Source organism: Palaemon carinicauda, chromosome 44 (genome assembly GCF_036898095.1).
Source record: "Palaemon carinicauda isolate YSFRI2023 chromosome 44, ASM3689809v2, whole genome shotgun sequence".
In the NCBI taxonomy this organism is placed as follows: Eukaryota; Metazoa; Arthropoda; class Malacostraca; order Decapoda; family Palaemonidae; genus Palaemon; species Palaemon carinicauda.
Window position 1 is genome coordinate 53,798,604 of NC_090768.1, and position 24,365 is coordinate 53,822,968.

The following is a 24,365-nucleotide window of genomic DNA, read 5'->3' on the forward strand; positions in this document are numbered from 1 at the left end:
CGCGACAGCTTGGAAACTCAAGCTTCCACTGTTCTTCCCCCCAGTCTCAGACTCCGAAACTCTGGTAAGATGCATTCCGGTGATGGTGGGACAGCATCGACGCCTGCGTCTTCCCTCCTTTGTTGTCTGTTGAGAATGGGTCTCAACAAGACCAAGTTGTCTGTCAACCTTTCAATGGCCCTGAGAGCTCCACTGGGACTATGCGCAGAACGGTTTCCGGACCCTCTGCTTCCCCTGACGGAACTCCCGGGAGAGCTTCTCCCACGGCACAGGCTACTCAAACAACCACACTGCAACATCTTTCACGAGCTGGGGCGTCGCTTCGGCTTCATGCCTGGAGACACTACGCCTCCTCCTCAAGAAGAGACAACCCGCTACAGTTGCGGGACGGAGGTCGCTTCATCTGCGATAGTCATCCGCAGGGGTCTTCCAGGCAAAGTGGAGAGTCTTCGGTGGTTGGTGTCATGGGAGATATACTTCTTCCCTTGAGGCCTCTTCTCCAGCAATAACGATCTTATTGCCTTTCGGCGGGAGGAAACTCCTTTCCGCTCTCGGCAATGAAGCCTGTCGCTCAGCCTTTCCCTGACCTTCGTCTTAAAGGTATAACTTTTTCCTTCCCGCTGGACCTTTCCTCGCTCATGCAAAGCTGCGAACGTCCCTGCCCTAGTCGGAGTGAGACCTCCAACTTGGAGCATGGCTCGGACTTTTTAGTCCCTTAAGAGATCTTCTCAAGACCCTTTATGTCAGGCCTCTGATCGTATTCCGTCTTGGGGCTCCTGGTCACTCTGGCCGCGGCCAGTGTGTAAGCAATCTTCTTGGTCTCGTACGACTCCGCCCTTTCTAAGGAATAGGGGAAGGCAACATTCATGTTCGTTCCTGAGTTGTTGGCTAGACTCAGTATCTTGGGGTCCCTGCCCTTCGGTCCAATTCCTTCAAGATTTCGAGTCACCATTCTGTATCTGATGTCCCAAAACCTTCTCCTTCTTGCCAGTAAAGGAATCAAGAGGTTAGCTTTGGGAACAGCTGCAGTTTGTCCTCAGTTGCAGCCGGTTTGAGAACACAAGAAGGACACGGGGGAGAGTCACCAGTATACCTCTTCAGCTCGGACTCAAGGACATTCATCTCGACCTGACTCCAGACCCTCCCTCGTCATGTCGCCCTACAGCACGATGTCGGATACATCGCAACGTCCCTCGCCTTCGAGTAATACTACTCTGTGACGCAGGTGCTACAAGCTGGAGTCTGGAAACGTCTAATGACCTTAGCAGCCCGCTTCCTGCAGGGCGTGACCCACAGGAGTTTCGATACATTTTCTTTCGCTCTGTGGTGGCTACACAACAGCTGGTCTAACCTCAGGCTCCTTTTTGGACTGGTAGCAGAAGGTTGAGGGCATTGTTATCAGGTTTTAGTATGCATGAACGAAAGAAGTATGTCTGGCCCTTACTTCTTTCTTCATCATCCCCTCTACTGGGAAGCAGCATCCTGGTCTCTGCATAGCTGACCTCGAACCTCTGCAGGTAAACCATGCTTCCTTGTGTTCTGAGTATTGAGTCAATACTGTCGCGTCCCCCATACCCTGACGAGGTGGTATTAGGAACGTCCTAACCCAGAGTTCCTTCTGGAACTCCAGGTCAACTGCCTAGGACGGGTCACACTTCTTCCTTCACACACAAGCTTATGTAGGCCACACGGTTCCTTGCGGAGCTAGTAACTTGTAAGGTGCAGGGACTCCTTTTCTTGAGTCCCCGGGTAAAGCCAAAGCCAGTATGGCTGGGGACTTTCCACCCTACCTAAGGGGTAAGTCACCCAATGTAAATAGCGTGGTTTATATTTCGGTTACGGAACAAATGACAAATTCGAAGATAATTTGTATTTTTCCTAACCATACAAACCTTAGCTATTTACACATATTTGCCCGCCAGCCCTGTCCCCCAAGACAAGCCCTACCTCTAAGTGAATGTGAGCTTCACCAGTTTGTGAGGGGGGGAGGGGTAGCTAGCTACCACTCCCCTACCCCCCCACCCCCCCCCACCCCCCCGCTAACTAGCGCGGGGGTAATACACCCTCGTTAAATTCTAATGGCTCGCCATTTCAGCTACGCTAAAAGGTAACCCAATGTAAATAGCTAAGGTTTGTATGGTTAGGAAAAATACAAATTATCTTCGAATTGGTCATATTACCTAACGCCGTAAAGGGGCACCAATCTAAGGAAAATTGAAGTCGTACATTATGTTGAAGATGCCAAAAGTGTTGTCCAGATCTGTTCAACATCCTGTTACTTGCTTATTAGTTTGTTTTGGCTTTTTAAGGAGCTAGGAGGGCATTGTGATGTGTTCTGTACATCAAGCTACATCATTGATGAACCCTCTCTGAATCTTAAGATCATATTACCCTTAGGTCTTTGTGTATGAAATGGCTCTACTGTAGATGTTGAAGTCAACAAAAAGATTTTGTCATAAGTATTGTTAAGGTATCATACCTTTGTAAAACATTATTTGGGCCATTACTACAAGGTAGCCTAGTAATGCTAAATCTTAGCTTTGGGATATGAAAGCTTGGCCACATTTTCAGTAGCATTATTTAAGTTGGTGTAATAGGAATGGGATCTTTTCGTAAACTAAATAAAGGATTTCTTTTATCTCAAGGACGGCACCAAGCTTTCTTTTTTTTTCTTAACAAGATACTTACCTTTTCTCTTGTTGGTGGTACTGTACTGTTTTGAAGGGACATTTTGGTTTGTTTGAGATACTGGTAAACTATGCATCTCATAGTATCTTAGTACTTTTACACAAAAGATTAGAAGGCCCTTACCTCTTCTGTTGTTGGTGGTACTGTACTGTTTTGAAGGGACATTTTGGTTTGTTTGAGATACTGGTAAACTATGCATCTCATAGTATCTTAGTACTTTTACACAAAAGATTAGAAGGCCCTTACCTCTTCTGTTGTTGGTGGTACTGTACTGTTTTGAAGAGACATTTTGGTTTGTTTGAGATACTGGTAAACTATGCATCTCATAGTATCTTAGTACTTTTACACAAAAGATTAGAAGGCCCTTACCTCTTCTGTTGTTGGTGGTACTGTACTGTTTTGAAGGGACATTTTGGTTTGTTTGAGATACTGGTAAACTATGCATCTCATAGTATCTTAGTACTTTTACACAAAAGATTAGAAGGCCCTTACCTCTTCTGTTGTTGGTGGTACTGTACTGTTTTGAAGAGACATTTTGGTTTGTTTGAGATACTGGTAAACTATGCATCTCATAGTATCTTAGTACTTTTACACAAAAGATTAGAAGGCCCTTACCTCTTCTGTTGTTGGTGGTACTGTACTGTTTTGAAGGGACATTTTGGTTTGTTTGAGATACTGGTAAACTATGCATCTCATAGTATCTTAGTACTTTTACACAAAAGATTAGAAGGCCCTTACCTCTTCTGTTGTTGGTGGTACTGTACTGTTTTGAAGGGACATTTTGGTTTGTTTGAGATACTGGTAAACTATGCATCTCATAGTATCTTAGTACTTTTACACAAAAGATTAGAAGGCCCTTACCTCTTCTCTAGTTGGTGGTACTGTACTGTTTTGAAGGGACATTTTGGTTTGCTTGAGATACTGGTAAGCTATGCATCTCATAGTATCATAGTACTTTTACACAAAAGATTAGAAGGCCCATACCTCTTCTCTTGTTGGTGGTACTGTACTGTTTTGAAGGGACATTTTGGTTTGCTTGAGATACTGGTAAGCTATGCATCTCATAGTATCTTAGTACTTTTACACAAAAGATTAGAAGGCCCTTACCTCTTCTGTTGTTGGTGGTACTGTACTGTTTTGAAGAGACATTTTGGTTTGTTTGAGATACTGGTAAGCTATGCATCTGATAGTATCTTAGTACTTTTACACAAAAGATTAGAAGGCCCTTACCTCTTCTCTTGTTGGTGGTACTGTACTGTTTTGAAGGGACATTTTGGTTTGCTTGAGATACTAGTAAGCTATGCATCTGATAGTATCTTAGTACTTTTACACAAAAGATTAGAAGGCCCTTACCTCTTCTCTTGTTGGTGGTACTGTACTGTTTTGAAGGGACATTTTGGTTTGCTTGAGATACTGGTAAGCTATGCATCTCATAGTATCATAGTACTTTTACACAAAAGATTAGAAGGCCCTTACCTCTTCTGTTGTTGGTGGTACTGTACTGTTTTGAAGGGACATTTTGGTTTGTTTGAGATACTGGTAAGCTATGCATCTCATAGTATCATAGTAATTTTCTACATAAGATTTGAAGGCCCTTACCTCTTCTCTTGTTGGTGGTACTGTACTGTTTTGAAGGGACATTTTGGTTTGTTTGGGATACTGGTAAGCTATGCATCTCATAGTATCTTAGTACTTTTACACAAAAGATTAGAAGGCCCTTACCTCTTCTGTTGTTGGTGGTACTGTACTGTTTTGAAGGGACATTTTGGTTTGCTTGAGATACTGGTAAGCTATGCATCTGATAGTATCATAGTACTTTTACACAAAAGATTAGAAGGCCCTTACCTCTTCTCTTGTTGGTGGTACTGTACTGTTTTGAAGGGACATTTTGGTTTGTTTGAGATACTGGTAAGCTATGCATCTCATAGTATCATAGTACTTTTCTACATAAGATTTGAAGGCCCATACCTCTTCTCTTGTTGGTGGTACTGTACTGTTTTGAAGGGACATTTTGGTTTGTTTGAGATACTGGTAAGCTATGCATCTGATAGTATCATAGTACTTTTACACAAAAGATTAGAAGGCCCTTACCTCTTCTGTTGTTGGTGGTACTGTACTGTTTTGAAGAGACATTTTGGTTTGTTTGAGATACTGGTAAGCTATGCATCTCATAGTATCATAGTACTTTACTACATAAGATTTGAAGGCCCATACCTCTTCTCTTGTTGGTGGTACTGTACTGTTTTGAAGGGACATTTTGGTTTGTTTGGGATACTGGTAAGCTATGCATCTGATAGTATCATAGTACTTTTACACAAAAGATTAGAAGGCCCTTACCTCTTCTCTTGTTGGTGGTACTGTACTGTTTTGAAGGGACATTTTGGTTTGTTTGAGATACTGGTAAGCTATGCATCTCATAGTATCTTAGTACTTTTACACAAAAGATTAGAAGGCCCTTACCTCTTCTGTTGTTGGTGGTACTGTACTGTTTTGAAGGGACATTTTGGTTTGCTTGAGATACTGGTAAGCTATGCATCTCATAGTATCTTAGTACTTTTACACAAAAGATTAGAAGGCCCTTACCTCTTCTCTTGTTGGTGGTACTGTACTGTTTTGAAGGGACATTTTGGTTTGTTTGAGATACTGGTAAGCTATGCATCTCATAGTATCATAGTACTTTTCTACATAAGATTTGAAGGCCCATACCTCTTCTCTTGTTGGTGGTACTGTACTGTTTTGAAGGGACATTTTGGTTTGTTTGAGATACTGGTAAGCTATGCATCTGATAGTATCATAGTACTTTTACACAAAAGATTAGAAGGCCCTTACCTCTTCTGTTGTTGGTGGTACTGTACTGTTTTGAAGGGACATTTTGGTTTGCTTGAGATACTGGTAAGCTATGCATCTCATAGTATCTTAGTACTTTTACACAAAAGATTAGAAGGCCCTTACCTCTTCTGTTGTTGGTGGTACTGTACTGTTTTGAAGGGACATTTTGGTTTGCTTGAGATACTGGTAAGCTATGCATCTCATAGTATCATAGTACTTTTACACAAAAGATTAGAAGGCCCTTACCTCTTCTGTTGTTGGTGGTACTGTACTGTTTTGAAGAGACATTTTGGTTTGTTTGAGATACTGGTAAGCTATGCATCTGATAGTATCATAGTACTTTTACACAAAAGATTAGAAGGCCCTTACCTCTTCTGTTGTTGGTGGTACTGTACTGTTTTGAAGGGACATTTTGGTTTGCTTGAGATAATGGTAAGCTATGGATCTCATAGTATCTTAGTACTTTTACACAAAAGATTAGAAGGCCCTTACCTCTTCTTTTGTTGGTGGTACTGTACTGTTTTGAAGAGACATTTTGGTTTGTTTGAGATACTGGTAAGCTATGCATCTCATAGTATCATAGTACTTTTCTACATAAGATTTGAAGGCCCATACCTCTTCTCTTGTTGGTGGTACTGTACTGTTTTGAAGGGACATTTTGGTTTGTTTGAGATACTGGTAAGCTATGCATCTCATAGTATCTTAGTACTTTTACACAAAAGATTAGAAGGCCCTTACCTCTTCTGTTGTTGGTGGTACTGTACTGTTTTGAAGAGACATTTTGGTTTGTTTGAGATACTGGTAAGCTATGCATCTCATAGTATCTTAGTACTTTTACACAAAAGATTAGAAGGCCCTTACCTCTTCTGTTGTTGGTGGTACTGTACTGTTTTGAAGAGACATTTTGGTTTGTTTGAGATACTGGTAAGCTATGCATCTGATAGTATCATAGTACTTTTACACAAAAGATTAGAAGGCCCTTACCTCTTCTGTTGTTGGTGGTACTGTACTGTTTTGAAGAGACATTTTGGTTTTTTTGAGATACTGGTAAGCTATGCATCTGATAGTATCATAGTACTTTTACACAAAAGATTAGAAGGCCCTTACCTCTTCTGTTGTTGGTGGTACTGTACTGTTTTGAAGGGACATTTTGGTTTGCTTGAGATAATGGTAAGCTATGCATCTGATAGTATCATAGTACTTTTACACAAAAGATTCGAAGGCCCTTACCTCTTCTGTTGTTGGTGGTACTGTACTGTTTTGAAGAGACATTTTGGTTTGTTTGAGATACTGGTAAGCTATGCATCTGATAGTATCATAGTACTTTTACACAAAAGATTAGAAGGCCCTTACCTCTTCTGTTGTTGGTGGTACTGTACTGTTTTGAAGGGACATTTTGGTTTGCTTGAGATACTGGTAAGCTATGCATCTGATAGTATCATAGTACTTTTACACAAAAGATTAGAAGGCCCTTACCTCTTCTCTAGTTGGTGGTACTGTACTGTTTTGAAGGGACATTTTGGTTTGCTTGAGATACTGGTAAGCTATGCATCTGATAGTATCTTAGTACTTTTACACAAAAGATTAGAAGGCCCTTACCTCTTCTGTTGTTGGTGGTACTGTACTGTTTTGAAGGGATATTTTGGTTTGCTTGAGATACTGGTAAGCTATGCATCTCATAGTATCTTAGTACTTTTACACAAAAGATTAGAAGGCCCTTACCTCTTCTCTTGTTGGTGGTACTGTACTGTTTTGAAGGGACATTTTGGTTTGTTTGAGATACTGGTAAGCTATGCATCTGATAGTATCTTAGTACTTTTACACAAAAGATTAGAAGGCCCTTACCTCTTCTCTTGTTGGTGGTACTGTACTGTTTTGAAGGGACATTTTGGTTTGCTTGAGATACTGGTAAGATATGCTTCTAACAGTATCGTAGTACTTTCACACAAAGGATTCGAAGGCACTTTGAGTAGCAAATTTTGATTCTTGGTTCTGCTTACAGTCAAAGTTACTTTGGAAAATTATGAGAAAGTTTCCTGAAAGGATCAGTTTTCATTTTGAATTCTGATGCACTTTAAGATAAACCACCTTCAGAGCTCTTTATCTGGTGTCTGTCACCAATATTTACAAGCGTTATGCATATACAGCAGTTCCACCTATGTTGAAAAGTCTTAAAGGTCACTTTGAACAAGATCTGAGCATTACGACATTTCGTCTTGTACCGGTTGCTTGCTAGACAAATCAATCAAATCACTAATACTGACCATACATAGGGCACTTTCATCTTCAAGAAAAATGGCTATTACTGTACTATACTATATGGTCCTCATCATATGAGAACTGTCGTTTTGGTATCCTTGCTGCTTTCAGAGTACTGTATATCCATAGCAGATGACTCTTACTGTATATCATTTATTTCTTTCCTTTCCTCATTGGGGTATTTTTCCCTGTTGGAGCCCTTGTGTTTATAGCATCTTGCTTCTCCAGCTAGGTTTGTTGGTTAGCTAGTAATAATAATAATAATAATAATAATAATAATACTGCAACATATATTTCCTGTCACAGCAGTTGGGGACTGTGGTTCCAAACCTTATAAATTTCTGAAATTGTTCAGTACTGTACCTTGTTTTCTGTCAGTATTTGTCAATCTTGTAATTTCAAAACACTTTTCCTTGAATCCCTCCTTAGCTAAAGCAGTTTTTTCCTTTTCACTAGGCCTTGTTGTCCATACTTTTTTTTTTTAGTCGGTGCTCCTTACACCCATTTTCAATTTGATAAAGCTATTATATGAAGTTATTGACCTTTTCAAATTTGGAACCACTGTAATATATTTACTGCACTTATATATTGTGCCTCCTTTTTTTAACATGAAATGATGGGGTTTCAGGTATTCATATCACTAACTTTAGGAGTCCTGATTGGTTATAGAATATAAAAATTGCGAGATTTTGTTGTTCGACCAGTATATGGAAGGTTTGGGGTACCTCTATATGAACATTTATAAATTTACTCTGGAGCCCTTGTGACTCTTGTATTTTGGGTTCTGTCCACATATCTGACATTGGTAGATACAGTATTTAATTGGCTGTTGTAATCTATTGGAAACATCCCTGACTTGCAGTCCATAAGTTTAAGCCAAACTCAAGCTTGGTAGTCTCCAGTAGTGACCAAAACCTCACTGCCCTTGTAAGTCTAGGGATGGGGGTTTTGAAGGAACCTTTAAGGCTTCCTTTGGAATGGACAACGGGCAGGCTGAAGGAGATTAGAGCTTTCAGGCCTTTGCAGTCCTTTCGGCCTCTAGCTGCACTTACCTTAACTTTCATCTATACCTCTGTTCCCATTTTCATTCTTGCTGTCCAATCTCTCAAAACCTTTACTTCATAGTGCTACGGCCTTGTTTTTCCAAGTTGCACATGGGTACTGAATGACCTCCCAGATCCCAAAACCGGGCCATATGCATAGTCTTCCAGTTCTGGGACCTGTGGCCAAGTCAGTGCCAGGCTATATGGCTTCCCAGTGCTGGGACCTATGGCTAACCCAGTGTCAGGCTATATGGCTTCCCAGTTCCATGACCTATGGCTAACCCAGTGCCAGAACCTGTGGCCAACCCAGTGCCAGGACCTGTGGCCAACCCAGTGCCAGGCTATATGGCTTCCTAGTGCCAGGACCTATGGCCAACCCAGTGCCAGGCTATATGGCTTCCCAGTGCCAGGACCTGTGGCCAACCCAGTGCCAGGCTATATGGCTTCCTAGTGCCAGGACCTGTGGCCAACCCAGTGCCAGGACCTGTGGCCAACCCAGTGCCAGGCTATATGGCTTCCCAGTGCCAGGACCTGTGGCCAACCCAGTCCCAGGACCTGTGGCCAACCCAGTGCCAGGCTATATGGCTTCCCAGTGCCAGGACCTGTGGCCAACCCAGTGCCAGGCTATATGGCTTCCCAGTGCCAGGACCTGTGGCCAACCCAGTGCGAGGACCTGTGGCCAACCCAGTGCCAGGACCTGTGGCCAACCCAGTGCCAGGACCTGTGGCCAACCCAGTGCCAGGACCTGTGGCCAACCCAGTGCCTGGCTATATAGCTTTTCAGTGCCAGGACCTATGGCCAACCCAGTGCCAGGCTATATGGCTTCCCAGTGCCAAGCGATATGACTTCCCAGTGCGGGGCTGTATAGTTAAAATTCATAAATTTAATCCATCATTGGACATAGCTTGTCCCTTTATGGCTCTAGCTTGTATGGTGAACGGCTTATGTATTGATCATATGAATGTATTAGTGGCCTCAAGGACATTGTCCTGTCCCTTTCCTCTGCCACTCATTAGTCACCTTTAAACCTTTACTGACACTAGTACCGGAACATTTCACTTTATTTTTCATGGTTACCATGAATTTTATAGTGTGTTTTAAATAGCAATATGGAATAGAATATGTTTTATCGTTAGTTATATGAATTATTGTCTGATTCCTTGAGGGAAATTTTGTTTCATATTTTAGAGTCAGTTAGTGTACTAAAGTATTTTCGATTATCTTTAGCACAGTTATACCACATGTAGCCAAATGTAAATAACAAAGTTATACATAATTACTTGTTTACTTAACAAGGTAAAATTTTTGAAAAATATATAAGTTTAAACAATTTTTGATAAATTTAAGACAAGCTTACGGTGAAAATACCCAGAAACAATTGAAATACAATGTATTAACTTCAAATCTCAAAATATAAACAAGATTATCAAACTAATTCATTATTCAAATAAACAAAATGCACCTTTATTTATTAAGGTTATACTGAAATTAACATGTGTTCATATCCTGTAACTTTAATTCTCCTGTTTACATGGGTTGCACTAATTAACAAGCATATATTGATCACCATAAGGCACCATAAGAAGTATACCTAGTAGCTATGGTTATTTTATAAAAATAATCATGCAATTTTCACACGGTATTTCTACCAGAAATATGTACTGGTATACTGTTTTTACAGGGCATTTTTCAAATTGGTATTATATTAGCTCATCATAAGAAAATATTAGTGCTTTTAGTTTAGTTTGAATGTGTAGAGGTTAATTGTGGAATACTTACTACAGAAGTTTTTGATTGTAGAATGCGTATTGGAGAAGTCGAGTTTTCGCTGTACTCTAATTAGCAGATATACTTTTCTATTTTATTAAGCAAATTTTCTACGAGAGTTCTGTCTGAATTAATAAGTTTATGATGTATATGCTAATAAACATACATTTTACTGGTTTACCAGTTATTAAGGGACCGTATGAGGGATTCTTTCTCGCGAAAGAATTTAAAATTCTTATTATATAAGAAAAATCACATTCACATGCCACATTATTTCCATTATCTGAACTGTGACACACAAAGCACTTTTATCTTCCACATATAGTTTTCTTATATTCACAATACCACTTTAAAGTTCATTTTAATCTTCCTAAACTATCATTAACTTGTCTCTTAGTCTCCTGGTCCTTCAAAGTAAGTTTCTAATAGGTATTTGGCAAGTTTTTGCAACTTCTCCCTGGTCGTGTTCCTGTAGACTTTTCAAGATTTTCACACCTCCAACTCCCTCCACGCATCTTACGATCGGGGCGTCGTCCTCTGTCTTCTGTGGATGGAAATTTTCATTTTGAGAGAATTTTTCCATTTTGGAAGAGATCTGTTAGATTTTTTTTTGTATATTCGGTTATGTTATTATTATTATTATTATTTTTACTTGCTAAGTTACAACCCTAGTAGGAAAAGCAGGATGCTATAAGCCCAAGGTCTCCAACAGGGAAAAATAATGGGAGATATTATTATTATTATTTTTTTTTTTATTATTACTTCCTTAGTTACAACCCTAGTTGGAAAAGCAGGATGCTATAACTCCAAAGTCTCCAACAGGGAAAAATAGCCCAGTGAGGAAAGGAAATATGGAAATAAACTAAGAGAGAAGTAATGAACAATTGTAATAATTGTGAAAACAATAACATTAAATTAAAAACAATACTAGATAAAACCGTAAAATTACTTTCAAATCACACTCAATCTAACCTTGAAAATATTGTTGATAGCTTCGAGTGCCACGACCATCATACCCGATTCTTCATCCGTCAAAACTCCACATAGACATGCTAGTACTCCCACCTGCACCATGATTCCTATTTGAGTCGGTGTCCCTCCTGAGGTCAGGTTGGATAACGCCCAGGTGGCCTCTTTCCTTAGCTCTGGGTCGTCCTTAGGAAAGGAAGTTAAATTAGGGATACTATGTGTGTATGCTGTGTATATATATATATATATATATATAAGGTATTGTTAGAACTGCGTTAAAGGTATAGAGGCAAATATGCATTTTGATTTATCTTTGGTGATATAATATATATATATATATATATATATATACCAGATATATATATATATATATACCATAGATATATATATATATATATATACCATATATATATATATATATACCATAGATATATATATATATATATATATACCATATATATATATATATATATATATCACTGAAAATAAATCGAAATGCCTAATTGCCTCTATGTCTTTAACGCAGTTCTAACAGCATTATATATATATATATATATGTCATAGTGTGTTGTATGCCGTTGTTTGTTTGTGTTTTCGTGTTCTATGATTATGAAGATCATCTATTTTAATGCTGGACCCGTGGTGTATGTATGAGTATGACAGCGGCCACCTGTATGTATTATAATGGCTAACTATTATTTCATCCACGCTGGAGGAAATGGCCGCTGATATACAAAGGGCTGGCCAAACGGAAAGGTCTCTGGGTTTTAAAAACTAATAACAATCGTGATTAAACTAGTTTCATTATCATCATCAAAAGAAGAACAAGAACAAGAAGGCACCCCAATTACTATAGTCAACCATAATATTACATACTCTTTAACATTAGACGCCTTATTTTCTTTTTTGAAGGTATTTCTAAGATATTAAGTAATGGCGTATCATTCTAATATTGACGTTCTAAACTAGATTTCTTTTTTTTTCCTAGGTTAAATTGTCCTGTAATACAGTACAATAATACCAAAGAAAAAATAGTTTAGAACGTCAATATCAGAAATGATACGTCATTACATAATATCTTAGTTATACCTTTAAAAAAAGAAAACGAGGCTGACTAATATTAAAGAGCACGTAATTTTATGGTTTAACTATTGTAATTGGGATATCTTCCGTTATTGTGTGTTTAACGTATTTTCTTTTAATTATTTTATATTGCTTTTAAGGTTTCTTAAGTGAATTTACACGATATAAGATCATGGGCCAATGGAATAAGTATGTTGGCTTTGAGGTTTTGATAGTCTAGCTTTTTATTTATTATTTATTTCCCCCATTTGATAATACCCGACTCGTGGACTGTACTCATCTTAGTTTAAGCATTCAATTTAAAGTTTGAAAAGAATCTATACACTATACTTGCGTATTGCTTAAAGCTCTCAACATTAATCTTTATGAATATAATCTGTATCAGAAATAGGAAAATATATAAATCGAAAAAATAATCCAGGTATCACATGTGTTTTTGTATACCCAAACTTGTGATGTCTTAGAAACATTTTGTAGACCATGTTGAATATATAACAATTATAATGGAAATAATTATAACAGGTTAATTCCCTTGTAACTGTTTATAGACTACGGTAATGGTATAACAATTTATAATGAAAATAGTTATAAAACAGGTTGATATTCCCCGTAACTGTTTATAGACCATTTTAAATAATATATATATATATATATATATATTTACGTATATATATATATCTATCTATCTATATATATATATATATATATATATACATATAGATATATATATATATATATATAGATATATATGTATATATATATATATATATACACATTATATATATATATATATATATAGAGAGAGAGAGAGAGAGAGAGAGAGAGAGAGAGAGATACTCGTGTAAATATATATATATATATATATATATAAATATATATATATATATATATATAAAATATATATATATATATATAATATATATATATATATATATATAATCAATTTTAACGAGAATCATTATGAAATAAGTTTATAATAGATCTAACAGCAACGTAGAGGCTGAAAACAGTTCATATCCCACCGAAATACCCCCACTTACCTTCTCAGCAGCAGCCATGAGGCAGAAACCACCTGTACATCAATCACCAGCTGGATTTGCGAAGGTGTACCAGCTGTGATGTTAGATAGAATCCAGGCCGTTTCTCTGGCAATTCCAGGCGTGTTGTGTTTAAGGAGTTTCTCTGTAGATAGGGAGAGCCCCGGCCTCGACTATTGCGTCAGTCTGGAGAGAAAATTTGTTGTAGAGTTCTCTTGCTTGAGGGTACAATATTCTATCTTATTTATCTACAGTTTTTTAGTCGTAGAGTTCTCTTGCTTGAGGGTACAATATTCTATCTTATTTATCTACAGTTTTTTAGTTGTAGAGTTCTCTTGCTTGAGGGTACAATATTCTATCTTATATATCTACAGTTTTTTTAGTTGTAGAGTTCTCTTGCTTGAGGGTACAATATTCTATCTTATTTATCTACACTTTTTTTAGTTGTAGAGTTCTCTTGCTTGAGGATACACTCAAGCACACTATTCTATCTTATTTATGTTCCTTTTGTTTTTTAGTTTTTTATAGTTTATATATGAAATATCTATTATAATGGTACTGTTCTTGAAATATTTTATTTCAGTTGTTCATTGGTAATATTGTAGTTTATATATTTCCTTGTTTCCTTTACTCACTGGGCTATCTTTCCCTGTTGGAACCCTTGGGCTTATAGCATCCTGCTTTTCCAACTAGGTTTGTAGCTTAGCTGCTAATAATAATAATAATAATAATAATAATAATAATAATAATAATAATAATAATAATAATAATAATAATGTATTTTTTCTTTATAAAATTCAGGTGTTACAAATTGGAAATATGGTAAAATAGCACTAAATTAATGATATTATTGTTATCATCATTATTATTATTATTGTTATTATTATTTTTATTATTATTATTATTTTTATTATTATTATTATTTTTATTATTATTATTATTATTATTATTATTATTATTATTATTATTATTATTAATTTTAACTTTAATCATCGCATATTCCAAAATTAAATTAAGACCATCAATATTATTATAACCCTAGTTGGAAAAGTAACATGCTATAAGCCCAAGGGCTCCGACAGGGAAAAATAGCTCAGTCAGGAAAGGAAACAAGGAAATAAACTACAAGAACAGTAACAGCAATAAATTACTCTTCACATATGAATTATATAAAACTTCATAAAAACAAGAGGAATGAAATGAGATGGAACAGCATACTTCATTGCCACTAATACAGAACATCTCTTGAGACTATTTATCCTCACCTGTTCGTTGTTCCCAGCAGCTATTGTCCCCGTTGCTCTTAGGGCAGCAGCAACGACTCTCTCGTCGTTAGAGTACAATCTCTGAACCAGTTCCTTCACGACGCCACATTGGATCAGGTCATCAATGCCGTCAGATCCAAGGTCGGCGAAGTAAGCTGTCGCCCACAGGGAGTCCACTGAAAATAGTTCCTTTGAGTTAGAGCCTGTTGCTGATCCTGTTTTTTTTTTTTTTTTTTTTTTTTTTTTTAATGCGTTGGTGAACAATGTTGAATACCGTTCTTGATCGACAATATCAATCAGATATATCAAAATTACAGTAAATTAGCTATAGTATTAAGTTAAATGTGTAGTGACACCTACGTTTCTTACAATAGGGCCCCCTTAAAATTAGGCGATGATTTTAATCCTTCTTCTGTAAGTGCCTTATCAATTAGATACAGCAAAACTACAGCAAATTAACTAGGTCTTTATTATTAAGTCATATCTGTAGTGAGACTGATGTTTCTTATAATAGGACCTACCTTGAAATTAGAGGCTGTTTTTATCCTTGTTCAGCAACTAACTTGGTAACCAATTTTGAATATCATTCGTGATTGACAATATTAATTAAATACAGCAAAACTGCAGTAAATTAATTAGGCCTATATTATTAAGTCAGATCTGTAGTGGGACTGATGTTTCTTACAATAGGGCCTACCTCGAAATTAAAGGCTGCTTTTTATCCTTGTTCAGCTAGTAACTTGGTAATCAATGTTGAATAACATTCGTGATTGACAATATTAATTAGACACAACGAAATGACAGTAAATTAACTATATTATTGAGTCAAATCTGTAGTGACACTGGTGTTTTCTTACAATAGGGTCTACCTTGAAGGTAGAGGCTGTTTTTACCCTTGTTCTGTAAGTAACTTAGTAACCAATTTTGAATATCATTCGTGATTGACAATATTAATTAGGCACAGCAAAATTACCGGAAATTAACTATATAATTAAGTCAAATCTGTAGTGACACTGGTGTTTCTTACAATAGGGCCTACCTTGAAGTTAAAAGAGGTTTTTATCTTTGTTTTTGAAAGTAACTTGGTTACCATCGTTGAATACCATTCGTGATTGCCAATATTGATTAGGTACAGCAAAATTACAGTAAATTAACTATATTATTAAGTCAGATGTGTAGTGAAACTGATGTTTTTTACAATAGGGTCTACCTTGAAGGTACAGGCTGTTTTTTATCCTTGTTCTGTAAGTAACTTTGTAGCCAATGTTGAATATCATTCGTTATTGACAATTTCAATTAGACACAACAAAATTGCAGTAAATTAACTACATTATTAAGTCAAATCTGTAGTGACACTGATGTTTCTTACAATAGGGCCTACCTTGAAGCTAAAGGCTGCTTTTTTATCTTTGTTCTGAAAGTGCCTTGGTAACCAAGGTTTGAATACCAGCCGTGAGTGACAATATTAATTAGACACAACCAAATTGCAGCAAATTAACTATATTATTTAGTCAAATCTGTAGTGACACTGGTGTTTTCTTACAATAGGGTCTACCTTGAAATTAGAGGCTGTTTCTTATCCTTTTTCTGAAGTAACTTGGTAACCAATGTTGAATACCATTCGTGATTGCCAATATTAATTAGGCACAGCAAAGTTACATTAAACTAACTATATAATTAAGTCAAATGTGTAGTGACACTGACGTTTCTCAACATTGAATTACACGTACCTTGGATCTGAGCATCGTAATGACTGACGAGTTCCTTGAGAGCGTTGGCACAGAGTTTTCTATCGTCTATAGATATGTCTGGATTCTTCGTTCGGAATAGGTTGGTCAGAACCCAGCATACCTGACGTCGTAAGGTTATCTGAAAGCCATGGGGAAAAAAAATAATGTTAATACTAGTGTACGCTACCCGTCAAAGTGACCCTTCTCACCCCTTTTTCACCAGGGAATGACTACTCCCTCTACCCCGGTATGTTGTTGATGCTAATGTATGCGAACTGTCAAAAATGAGGGCTAAATATTTAGACATGCACACATGCAGATTCAATCCTTTCCACCCCCCTCTCACCTGGGTATGACTAATTTCTCTCCCCCCTACCCGAGAGACAGGGAGAGACCGAGCAGTTATACGTTTGACATTGCTGCTGAGCGTGACTGTATATATATATAATATATATATATATACACACACATAATATATATATATATATTTATGTATACATATATACATATAATATATATATATATATATATATATTTATATATATGTATATATAAACACACACACACACACACACACACACATATATATATATATATATATAAAACAGACACTTGCTCTGTATTATATAGAAGAGATTCGAACTTACAGGCATGGCTGGCGATAGAAGATTAACAAGGGGCTGTATCACTCCATTTTTCACTGCCTCGTCTCTGCAGTCCGGACCATCGCCAATTATATTACCAATGGCCCACACTGCCTGCTCCTTCACGTTTTGTTTACCGTGCTTCATTAGGTCGACCAGAGGAGGAATCGCTCCAGCCTCTGAAAATCAGTGGGGTGGAAACTTGCAGGGATTAAGTGATATGTCAAAAGCTGAAAATAATTAAGTTTTGGAAGGACAAAGTCAAAGGTAAAGGTCAAAGGTCAAGCAAAATGTCTAATTCACGTAATCAGCCATAAGTTTGGACATCGTTGTCACAGACTTCAAACTTGGTTCATATTTGAGTGTATGAAAATCCACGCCAATTAATACATGTTAAGGTCAAGGTCACGGTCAAGCAAAATGTTCAATTCACGTAATTAGCCATAGGTTTGGATATCGTTGTCACAGAGACTTCAAACTTGGTTCATATTGGAGTGTGTGGAAAATCCACGCCAATTTATACATGTTAAGGTCAAAGGTTAAGGTCAAGGTCGAGCAAAAGGTGGAGAAATGAGCTGCCTTGGTGGAGGTCTGCGCTCTACTGAGTGCCCCTCTAGTTTTTCATGCATTATATAATGCACAACGAAAGTGTTACAATTCATGTGTTTTAAATGTAACTCTGGCATTAGCAAATATAATTTTGATTAATTTATAAAGTATGTACTTCATGATCTTGCAGCTTCATTTTCAAGCAATTGCTTTCAATACTGGCTTTGAATAATGTCTTTAGGGAGTAATTGATGTTTATACATACCCACAAGTGCCCACGTATTGTCAGATGCCCCGGATGCAATATTCGTGACTGACCAGGTTGCTTCCAGTTGCACGTCGGGACTGTTAATAGAAAAAATTATAAAGTTTAGGATTCTCTCTCTCTCTCTCTCTCTCTCTCTCTCTCTCTCTCTCTCTCATTAGTCGAGTTTATTATTATTATTATTATTATTATTATTATTATTATTATTATTATTATTATTATCATTACTATTGTTATTATTACTTGCTAAGCTACAACCCTAGTTGGAACAGCAGGATGCTATACGCCCTGGGGCTCCAACAGGGAAAATACCAAAGTGAGGAAGGGAAACAAGGGAAAATAGAATATTTTAAGAACAGCAACAACATTTAAATGGATATTTCTTATGTAAACTATAAATCTTTAACAAAACAAGAAGAAGAGGAATACGATAGAATAGTTTGGCCTAGTGTACCCCCAAGCAAGAGAGCAAATAAATAGTTTATGAGCACCAGTTATAGACAGACTTGGATATTGGCTAATACACCTATTCTGATCTTAAGAAATGTTATAAAAACATTCTAATACACCTATTCTGATCTTAAGAAATGTTATAAAACATTCTAATACACCTATTCTGATCTTAAGAAATGTTATAAAACATTCAAATAAACCTATTCTGATCTTAAGAAATGTTATAAAGCATTTTCGTCTTCCATACATGTAACATTTACACACAATGTGCAAAAAAGAAAAAAAGTAACAAGTACACAAAGAATGTGTAGAAGCCTCGTAAAATTTACATAAAAAATGTGCAAAATCGACGTAACATTTACACAATGTGAAAAAACCACATACCATTCACAAAAGGAGGTGCAAATAAACCTACATGTCACTCCTGCCCATGCAGGTAACCAACACAGGTAATATCCCTGCGTTCATGAGCTGTTTGACTGGGGGCTTATCGTTCGACAGGAGCTGCCGCGCTCTCTCAGCGTTGCTCACTTGCACCCTCCTGTCTGTGTGTTGCATACCCTGGACGATGTCGTCTGCTTGTCCTCCAATGTCGTCTTCGTCGTCTGGTGATTCTACACCTTTCCCTTCTTCAGCTTTCTCTGTTGTTGAGTCTTCATTTTCCTCTGCTTTTTCTGCGTCTTTCTCTTCTTCTGCTGCTTCTTTCTCTGAGTCTTTCTCATCCTTCGCTTCTTCATTTCCCCTTCGTTATTAGGGTCTGCTTCATTCTTTCCCTGAAAATAATTAGTTTTTTTTTTCGGTTACAAAGCACAAAACAGCTTGTGCGTAAAATCGAATCTGGACTGGTCGTTTGTTTTGCTTTATTTCAGAAATGTAAAATACTAATATATAAATATATATATATATATATATATATATACACTGTATATATGTATGTATACAATATATATATATATATATATATATGTGTGTGTGTGTGTGTGTGTGTACAATATACATATATATATATATATATATATTAAATTCATATAATAAAACCTAAATAGAATTCTAAACGTAAAAATATTGTTACATATACAATTTATTTTGGTTCAGTTTCGTCGGGTAATAGAACCATGCTCGAGGCATTTAAAAAAAAATTTTTTAAGGATCTTTTTAGTTATTCTTCAATTTTTTGTGGGGGGGGGGTATCATTTTTGGCTTTAATGTATTTTAAATCAAAATGTTCTAATATAACTTTCAAAAATTTGATTGGTTTCTCAAAGGACAAATTGTCAGTTAAAAACCTTATGTTTATTACTGAAATTCCAGACTATTTTTTTTATAGTTTCACGAGATGATCTCCTTAATACATTACACTTCCCTCTCATGGAATTGTATCTAGATTCATGATTAGATATATCTCAATTGATTTTAATTTTATATCATGACTATTGTATTTACAACTCCCTGGCATAATGTTAGAATGGAGTATTGGCTTTTGGTATTCTCGGGGTTTATTCCCAGTGTTTGTTTCTAGGAGAGGATGGACTTTCAATTTAGGTTCTTGGTTTTTTTTATTTTTTTTTTTTTATTTTTTTTATTTTATTTTATTTTTTTTTTTTTTTTTTTTTGTGGTGTGTGTAGTGATCATAGACTAGATTGAATTATATCCAACTTATATCTCTGTGAGTCTGAATGTAAGAAAGGTAAATTTTTTAAGGTTGTAGCTTACATATATTTAGGGTTTAGGTTTTATATAAAAAAAAAAAAGTGTGGTTTCTGATAAGGTAAATTCAAGTTTTAATTTGAATTTGATATTTTTTTTTCTTTTTTTTTTTAGTGATCATAGACTAGACTGAATTATATCCAACTTATATATCTGAGTTTAATGTAAAAATTTAGATTTTTTAAAGGTTATCGCCTACATGTATTAAGAATTAAGGTTTTATATGAAAAGTGGGTTTTGTGATTAGGTAAATTCGAGTTTTAATTTGGATTTAGCTTTAATTTGATTAGAATTATTTATTTTACTATACACATGATTTAGTTTTTCTTTACTATTTAAATGGAAAATTTGAATGATTTCAATGGAAAATTTGAAATCTTTATCGTAGTGCAGATTTCACAAAACAAAAATCATACCTTTTACTCTCTTTTTTTTTCTTTGTTTTTTCTTTTTTTTACCAGAGATTTATCTGAAATAAATATAGATTATGATATTTTACGCTTTTTCTTTTAAAGACAATGCAGGTTAAAGCCAGATCTATATATGAAAATAATATTAAAGCTTTAGAGGTGCCACATCACGCGAAAATTATGCATGCAATAGTTATTTTTTATTCTGTTCAGAGAAAAATCAGGATTAGCATAGATAAAAAGATGGCTGAGCGTCACACGAAAAGATAAAAAGCGTTATGGTCATAATTCCATCAAAATTGTATTTTTGATATTAAAAGCTTCAAACGCTATATCTTCACTTTTATAAATAAAAACCAGAAAGCAGAAGAAATTCTCTCAGTAGATCATTCTGAAGACAGTGATAAATGAAGTGGTTTTTACCAAGCAAGACACAGGCCTTGATAAAGCTTCACTTCTATAAATATGAACCACCTGAAAGAAGCAGAAATATCCTCAGTAGCTTTATTCTGAAAACTTTGATAAATAAAGTTCTTAAATCAAGCAAGCCACAGACTTTCATAAAGCTTCAGCACTGTATCTTCACTTCTACACTTACAAACCAGAAAGAAGCAGAAATTTCCTCCGATGCTTCATTTAGAAGACTGTAATAAAGTGGTTTTTACCAAGCAAGCATCAGATTTTTATAAAGCTTCAGCACTGTATCTTCACTTTTATAAATACAAACCAGAAAGCTTCAGCACTGTATCTAGACTTCTAAAAATACAAACCAGAAAGCTTCAGCATTGTATCTAGACTTCTAAAAATACAAACCAGAAAGCTTCAGCACTGTATCTTCCCTTCTATAAATACAAACCAGAAAGCTTCAGCACTGTATCTTCACTTCTATAGATACAAACCAGGAAAGCTTCAGCACTGTATCTTCACTTCTATAAATACAAATCAGAAAGCTTCAGCACTGTACCTTCACTTCTATAAATAGAAACCAGAAAGAAGCAGAAATTCCGCCAGTATCTTAATTCTAAAAACTAATTAATGAAGTAATTTTACCAAGTAAGCCACAGACAAATTTATAAAGATATGCGTGTTGATGTTACAGGATTAATTCGTATGATCTCTTGAAGAATTTCAGTGTAAAAAAGAATTCCAATTCAGTATTGTAACTTCATGAAAGAAGCTTTACCTCGTCCCAATGATCAAGAACTCCCAATTTTCCTATTCATTCTTAGATTTACAGTTGCTCTGGCATAACTCACTCCGAAGAATAGTCAATTCTTTTAAGTGAGGCAGATTTGCACCGACTCGCAGGGGTTTCCTTTTTCGCTCGTAAAAGTTTCCTGATCGCTGATTGGTTGGACAAGATAATTCTAACCAATCAGATAGCAGAAAGCTTTTCCGAGCTAGAAGGGCACTGTTGTGAGTCGGTGCAAATGCGCTTCATTAAAAAATAATTCACTATAGGGCATCCTGCCACACTCTTACTTCACGGCAAGTAACCAAACAGATAGCGTAGGGAGAGATGACAGAGGTGGTGGGCGGGGCTAAAGATAGGAACTCGTTGCGCAGGAAGGGTGTGGCTGGGTGTACTTCTTTGGAGTGAGGGTGTACCAGAAATTTCTGTCTCGTGCGCCATATTCAGATAAAGTTCGCCTTCAGGTAATCATTTGACCCATCAATCTAGAAATAAGCTAAATGTCATGAGTCGTTTTGACAAATTTATCATAGTTTGTGATAAAGGACAAATTTTATCAATCAACAAGCAAGTCTTCAGTGTTTTTAATCCAAAATTGTAAATTGGACGATTTTATCGAATGGGAATCTGAATCTGATTCAATATTCGGCTCTTCGTACTTCTCTTTAACGGAAGAGAAATGGATAAAGCATTTACATTTGCGGTGCATAAGTCGATTAGCAAAATGAAAAAAGCTGAAGCATTTATGTTTTGCAACATTATCACAAAATCTTGGGAAATTCCCAATCTGCTCATCAGTAAGCTTTTTTATAAGTATAGTTGCACTGTGAAATGGAGCATTAGCTTAGCGAAATAAGCGTCCATCTCATCGCTCATCTCACCATGTCTGGGTTTTCTATTGGGTTGTTCATGTCTGGGTTTTCTTTTGGGTTGTCTGAGGGCTCCTCAGTGTCATCATTTGCCTTTTCATTATCATTTTCTGCGTCTTTGTTGTCGGGTGAGGTATTATCCTCTGATGGTGTTTCTTCCTCTGTTGCTGGTTCTTCGGGGTTGGCTGTATATATATATATATATATATATACAAATATATATATATATATATATATATGTATATATATATACATATATATATATATTATATACATACATACATACATAAATTGGGATATGAGTGTGTGTACAGATGTGTTTGTTGACAGCAAACTGATAAGGTTATTTTTAATGTAATAGTAATCCAGGATATTGTAATTCATGCTTATGTAAAGGACATTTACATGTTTATTTCACATTTTAGTTAATTGATTAATGTTTATAAGCTGTAATATTGATATGAAGTTAAAACAAAATATGCAATCTGTACAACTGTTCCTGATTAGGAAGTTGAGTTGCTGTTGGCGATTAAATTATCAGAAAGAAAAATAAATTTCTATATCTGAAATGTCTTGAGTATTTTCGTATACTCACGACAATGACCCTACCCTTACGGTCCTCATTTTTGTCTTCCTTATCTTTATTGGTCTTTTGCAGTTCCTGTAATGGGAGGGCAAATATCAATGTTACCAAATCATTTTCGGATTGTCCGTTGTAGCCATTGCGAGTCTCTCTCTCTCTCTCTCTCTCTCTCTCTCTCTCACTCGTAAAAATTGATTTTTTACTCATGTTCCATATTGAATAAGTTTTGTTTTCACCTTTTTCCCTGACACGAAGCTCCTGGGAATAGCGTTCTCTCTCTCTCTCTCTCTCTCTCTCTCTCTCTCTCTCTCTCTCTCTCGTTATCTTTTATCTATTACATTCCAGATATAATTTCTTATATTTAATTTTCTCTATTACAAAAAGCAAAATTTACCTCCTGTTGTTTTTGATGCCTCTCAAGTTCCTCCTGCTGTTCCCTCAGCTGCTGCATAAGCTGTTCCTTCTCCTGCTGCTGCTGCAGCCTCTGCTGTTCTTGCTGTTCCCTGAAGTACTGCTGCATCTTGCGCATCTGCTGTTGCATGAGATCCTGCATTTGCCTTTGCATTTCGAGTTGCAACTCCATCTGGTCCTGTGGGTAATGATCTTGCGTTTCGGGAGGGTCAGACGAAGAAGGTCCTTCGGTATGCCCTTCGGTATGCCCTTTGGGAGTCCCTTTGGTAGGTCTTTCGGGAGTTCCTTTGGAAGGCCGTTCGTTTTTGGAGCTTGGCTCGGGACTCGAGTGTGGGCGCTTGTGCTTCGGGGCTCCCTCGTGATTGGGAGGACTTGAGGCTCCTGGTGGGGGATGCTTAATGTCCGGTAGAGGATCATGGTGTCCGGGGTCCTTACGGGAGCCACTCCTTTGTGGTAATTCGGTTTGTGTTCTCATGCTGAAGGAGTAAAAAAAAATTAAGTACTTAATAACAGTCTCTCTCTCTCTCTCTCTCTCTCTCTCTCTCTCTATGCACACACACTGGATATCATGTGCTGAAAAAATTTAAAAAATAGTTGATAGAAGTCTCTCT

At 36.5% G+C, this 24,365-nt stretch overlaps 1 protein-coding gene and 1 pseudogene across 2 annotated transcripts in view; one reads left to right on the top strand and one right to left on the bottom strand.

Moving 5' to 3' along the window:
* LOC137634561 (uncharacterized) overlaps positions 1-24,365 on the top strand; it is a 93,515-nt gene that overhangs the window by 18,773 nt on the left and 50,377 nt on the right. The gene's annotated exons all lie outside the window — the stretch shown is intronic.
* The window catches only part of LOC137634290 (importin subunit alpha-3-like), a 29,411-nt pseudogene continuing 15,591 nt past the window's right edge, over positions 10,546-24,365 (bottom strand).